General features: G+C 40.7%; 1 long non-coding RNA gene across 1 annotated transcript; it reads right to left on the reverse strand.

Annotated features, from left to right (window-relative positions):
• Positions 1 to 1,180: 1,180 nt before the first annotated feature.
• Positions 1,181 to 6,054, reverse strand: LOC142652736 (uncharacterized). Its single transcript, XR_012847910.1, has 3 exons — positions 5,890 to 6,054; positions 5,569 to 5,802; positions 1,181 to 1,826 (listed from the first exon to the last, which is right to left on the reverse strand). It is a non-coding gene; the product is annotated as an uncharacterized LOC142652736 (long non-coding RNA).
• Positions 6,055 to 6,298: the final 244 nt, after the last annotated feature.

Raw genomic sequence — 6,298 nt, forward strand, 5'->3', positions numbered from 1 at the left:
GCAGCCTGTGATTGGCTGCAGAGGCGGTCACGTGGGATGAAGCGTCATCCTGGCGTGCGTGACCGCCACTACAGCCTGTGATTGGCTGCAGCGGCGAAAGGGATGAAACGTCATCGCTGGAGGCCGGACAGGAGGAAAGTAAGTACGAACGTATAATTTTTATTTTTTTATTACATTTATTAAAATTGTATTTTCAGCGCGCCGAGCATGTACTGTGAAGGTTGCTGAAAGAGTTAGTGCAGCCCATTAACTCTATCAGCACCCCGGACAGTAGCATGCTCGGCGCACGTAAGTGACAGGTTCGGTCAGAACTAGTTCGGTCCGAACCGAACTTTTCTGTGAAATTCGGCGAACTAGCCGAACCGAACTTTTGATAAGTTCGCTCATCTCTACTCACAGAGATGGGGCGAGATATAATGGAAGGACAGAGGCTGGAGAAACATGGAAGGACAGTGTAATGCTGAGGGTAAATGGATGCGTGGCCGCTCTACGCTTATATCACATCGTCTCATATCTGCACTAACATCAATATTACACTGACTTTATTTACCTATTCGTCATGTTCTCTTAAAGGGTCTGAACAAATCCATCATTGTATTATCAGTAGATACATAAAGCTCTAGATAAATGGGGAGAAAGGATGAAAGGTGGAAGGGGCTCAGAATCTGTCCAGCCACATCCTAGGTCACGGTTTTCAGGGTAAAGTTCCTCATCCGTCTTTGTGTGAAATGTATTCATGACCGATGCCCTTGTGATGGGAGACGAGGGGCAGAATGACAGATCACGTTATCTTCTTCCTATAGTCATAGTCTCTTCTATGTCACCTGTAGGTCTTCATGTGGAGTAGTGTATGATGTATTATCAGGGAGTGTGATTGAGAGGCCAAAATCCATGGCAGAAAGAAGCGCTGCCACATCTGAAACCAACCTGAAAGGGAACATGTAAACCAAACATGAAAAATACACATTTTACCCTAGTTAATAAAGGAGTTCTGAACAGATAGTAATTGATGGCATATCACGACGAGGATGTGATATAAATATGTGCTCCAGACGCTGGATTTTACCATCAATTTAGTAAAATCTTCCGTTCAAGTGAATGGCACAAAGCTGTAATCCCGGGCACAGTGTACAACTATGGAGTTCATTGTTGTGGCTTCTTCAGTCAGCTGATCAGCGGTGGTGTCGGGAGTCGGACTCCCTCCGATCTGATATTCATGACCTATCCTAAGGAAAGGCCATCAATATAAAAGTCTCAGGGAACACCTTTAATATTTGCACAGAAACTCTTTAAATTACAGTTTACATTCACAGACAGAAATAGAAGAAAGACTCAGACACAGTATGGAAAGTGTAATAATGTGAAATTTATTATATGTATGTGAACATGTTATTGTTTTTACCTCCCATCACTCACAAAGAGGGTACAGCAACACTCAGGACAGGAAAAACCCCCAGTGGAGGAAACCTGCAGGGAAACCATGGCCGCTGTACTGCCCTTCCTCTGGGCATACTAAGGGAGGTAAACGCTATAAAATGTATGTACTGCAAGGTGTGTGACTACCTAGTGACTGCATGTGACTACCTACAGTGATTGTGTGTGTATGTATGTATGTATGTTTGTATTGTATTGTATGTATGTGTGTATGTATGTATGTATGTATGTGTGTATGTATCTGTGTGCATGACTATGTACATGAATGTGTGACAGTGTCTGTATGTGCATGCGTGTGACAATGAAAAGGATATCTCCGGTCTTCATCCATCGAGGCTTCTAGATCTTCTTGCTGTCAGGCAGTTGTTGTCCCCATCCTGGCAGTAGTACATCTTAGTTATAAATGGAGAAATAAAGAAAGTTGTTGTACATGTCCATTATAGGAACAAAAGCGTCAATATTACCAAACACTCAGAAAGTAGCGATATGTCGATACTTTATCCAGAAACGAAGACTTGGTAGGTAAAATATTATCTGGTGCAATGTGACCGCCGCCAGTGACAAGGGATACAATGTGCAGACCAGTTATTGGTGTAGAATGACAGCGGATCTAGTGTTATAGCATAGACAGTAAATCATGGAGATTGTATGTTCTGAATCATATAGTGATGACATTTAATAGATACTGATATCTCTATCATTTCTCCGTGTTTCCATTACTAGGACTGAGGATGTAATAATCTAGAATGATATTTTATTCCTACACTCTATGCATTGGTTGCTTTTGCAGGTTCTTAGTGCTCCACATTGCCTATAACGGTCAGTGAGGAGGAGATCCTCTCTCCTCGTATCCTAGTCCTTGTCTAGTTCTCTTCTATATGAAGTTCTCATTAACAATTCATGTATTTCACATTACGGAGCATTCTGACAGATTAAGAAACAATTTTCATACTCTAGTAGCCATATTTATCTTAGCTCAATATATCCAGGCTAGATTTTTAGTTAGGGACAGGTTTGGTATTTAAGATTTTACTTAACCCCTTAATGACACAGCCAATTTTTTTTTCATTTCCGTTTATTGCTACCAGCAATTCCAAAAGCCATAACTTTTTACATTTTTTCGTCTACGCAGCCGACATAGCCGTATGAGGGCTTGTTTTTTGGTGGGACAAGTTGTAGTTTTTCATGCCACCACTTAATGTACCATATAATGTACTCGGAAACGAAATCATATATATTTGTTGGGGTGAAATGGGCAATTTTAATTTTATTTTTTTTGGTACATTACTTTACAGTTTCTTTATTTTTTTTTAGAAGTCCCCCTAGGGGACTTGATCCAGCGATTATTGGATCGCTTGCACCATATACTTAAATACTAATGTATAGCAGTATATAGAGATTTTGACAGGCTACTATTAAACCCTACCAGAGGCAATTCTTTGCTTTTTGTTTTTCACTCCCCACCTTCCAATAGACATAACTTTTTTCTTTTTCCATCAATGGAGTGGTGTGAAGGCTTATTTTTTTGTGAAAGGAGTAGAAATTTCTATTGGCACTATTTAGAGTACCATATAATGTACTTGGAAACGGAAAAAAAACAATTGTAGGGTTGAATTGGAAAAAACTGTGATTCCCCCATTATTTTTTGGGTTTTGCTTTTACGGATTTCACCGAACGGTAAAAGGACAACGAAACATTATTCTGCAGCTCAGTGCGATGACCATGATTTTTTTTTAAATTTTACTACTTTAACCCCTTAGTGACCAGCCCATTTCAGGCCCTAATGACCAAGCTATTTTATTCGTTTTTCTATAGTCGCATTCAAAGAGCTATAACGTTTTTATTTTTTCGTCTACATAGCTGTATGAGGACTTGTTTTTTGCGGGATTAGTTGTGCTTTTTAATAGCACCATTTTTGGGTACATATAATTTTTATATTAACTTTTATTAACCTTTTTGGGGGGGATTATAAAAAAAACCTGAAATTCCGCCATTGTTCTATGCGTTTTTAAATTGACGCCGTTCACTATGCGACTTAAATAACATGTTACCTTTATTCTCTGGGTCGGTACGATTACGGCGATACCACATATGTAGAGGTTTTTTTATGTTTTACGACTTTTGCACAATAAAAACACTTTTGAACTAAAATTATTTGCTTTTGCATCGTCGCTTTCCAAGAGCCGTAATTTTTTTATTTTTCCATCAATGTAGTGATTTTTTGGGCTTGTTTTCTGCGGGACAAGACGTAGTTTTGAATGGTACTGTTTTGGGGTGCATGGGACTTATTGATTCATTTTTATTATGACTTTTTTGGGGGGCAATGGAAAAAAATTGCAATTTCGCCATGGTTTTTTGCGGTTTTTTTTACGGTGTTCACTTTGCGGTTTAAATTACATATTAACTTTATTAATGGAGTCATTACGGTCGCGGCGATACCACATATGTGTACTTTTTTTTTTTTTTTACACTTTTACTAAATAAAACCACTTTTTATGGAAAAAAATGGTTTTATTTATTTTTTTACTGTACTTTTTATTAATAATCTTTATTTCACTTTGATGACTTATTTTATTAGTCCCACTAGGGGACTTTACTATGCGATATTCCGATCGCTGCTATAATGCTCTGGTATACTTCGTATACCAGAGCATTATTGCCTGTCAGTGTAAATCTGACAGGCAATCTGTTAGGACGTGCCTCCGGCGCGTCCTAACAGGAATATGTCCAGGGCAGACCTGGGGGCTTTTATCAAGCCCCCGGCTGCCATGACACCCCATCGGAGACCCGCGATTTCATTCGCGGGCCGCCGATGGGTGACAGAGGGAGCGCACTCCCTCTGTAAACAAAGTTAAATGCCGCGGTCGCTATTGACGGCGGCATTTAACGGGTTAAACGGCCGCGATCGAAGTAAACTTCGATCGCGGGCGTTGGAGCAGGAGCTCAGCTGTCATCAGACAGCAGAGCCCCGGCTCCTGCCTGCACGGGAGACCCGTGCAGGACTTAGACTAGGCTGACGTGAAAAGGCGTCAGCCTAGCCTAAAGCCCATTAGTGACCAACGTAAAAAGGCGTATTAGTGGTCACTAAGGGGTTAAAAAAAATTATTTGCTAAAGAAATAAAGGTGTTTGTTTCACCGCATTCTGAAATCCATTCATTTTCTTGTCGATTAAGCAGTGGTGAGGGCTATTTTTATGGGGCTGTAGTTTTTATTGGTTCCCTTTTTTAGTACATACAACTTTTTGATCACATTTTCTTACATTCTTTTTTAGTGCTAAAGTGACCAAAAAACAGCGATTTTGGTGTTTTTAATGTTTTGTTTTTATGCCGTTCACCATAGTAAATGATTTTGTATTGTAATAGTTCAGACTTTTACGGACACATCGATACCAATTCTGTTTATTTTTTACATTACTTTAGAGGGAAAATGGGAAAAGGGGAGTTTTTTTAATTGTTCATTATTTTTTTATCTTTTTCTTTTACTACTGAAGAGTTTATTAAAAAAAAATTTACACTCTTTATCAGTCCCCCCCAGGGGATTTTAACCACTGATCGTTAGATCGCTGGTACAATACACTGCAATACTAATGTCTAATAACTAATACTATGTCTAATGACATAATGACTAATACTAATGACGATTAGAAAGAGGACGGCCCCATGAAGGTTATCATAGCAGCCCAGGGGGCTAATGAAAGCCTCCAGGACTGCCTTCTTACTGCCTCTGAAAATGTACTACAATACATTAGTACTGCAGTGCATTTTCAGAGGCAGTAAAAAGGCAGTCCTGGAGACTTTCATTAGCCCCCTGGGCTGCTTTGATAACCTTCATGGGGCCGCCCTCTTTCTAATGGCTTAGATGACGCGGATGCTATTGACCGCGGCATGTAAGGGGTTAAACGGCCAGGAACAGAGTGATCGCTGTTCCTGGCCATTAGTTCAGGGTGTCAGCTGTCATACACAGCTAACACCCATAGAGTATGGAGTGAGCTCAGCGCGTGAGCCTGCTCCATACTTTATGTCCAGGTGAGCTATTACATTCAGTTGAGCGAAGGGGTTAATGGCTGCCACGTACATGTATGTGGCATGTCGTTAAGGGGCTAACACTCTTCTTCCACACCAGCTATTTACTTACCACAGATGTTTATGACTCTGCGGTGCCGGGTTCCTCCATTGTGTCTGCCTGGCAAACTTCCCTCTTGCATGGATGGAGAAGGATGGTCTCACAGAGGGAGCAGGATGGAGGGATGCTCCATGGGCCATGGATGGTGAATTCCTGCTTATCTCTCCTCAAATAGGGAACTGCCCAGCAATGATGGATCTGCCTCTCTCTTCTCCATGCCCAGTGCAAAGGGTCTTCTGCCATGATCTGGAATAAAACCGCATATGAATTAGAATGACATTATAACCGCAGAATCTTCATGATAGACTATATTGTTGTTTTATTTTTACTAACCAGATCACAGGTGGCCCGGTCCACCCAAGCTTTATATCCCATCTGGAGGAGCAACAGGCTGCGCTTACGGAATAGTCCTTCCCTCTTCGTAATCCAACGCCGTCCTAAGGCCCAGGGGTAGATCTCCAGACGAAACCGGTCTTCTTCCTCCTCATGCTGGTTGGCTAAGAATCTGGCAGAAAAAAGATAAACCAAATACATGATGTAATATTTCAGAACAGTGTAGATCCGAGTAGTTATATAAAAAGCAGAGACCTGGAAGGAAGGGGAGACCTACTAAACGCTAGTATAAGTAAATGACATGGAGGCCTCGGTACATTCCCCACATTTCCCTTTCATATACAGGTAAATACATATTGGTTAAAATAAAAGAAACTCACAATGCTGGAAAGAAGTTCTTTCTATATTC

Source organism: Rhinoderma darwinii, chromosome 5 (genome assembly GCF_050947455.1).
Source record: "Rhinoderma darwinii isolate aRhiDar2 chromosome 5, aRhiDar2.hap1, whole genome shotgun sequence".
Taxonomy (NCBI): domain Eukaryota; kingdom Metazoa; phylum Chordata; class Amphibia; order Anura; family Rhinodermatidae; genus Rhinoderma; species Rhinoderma darwinii.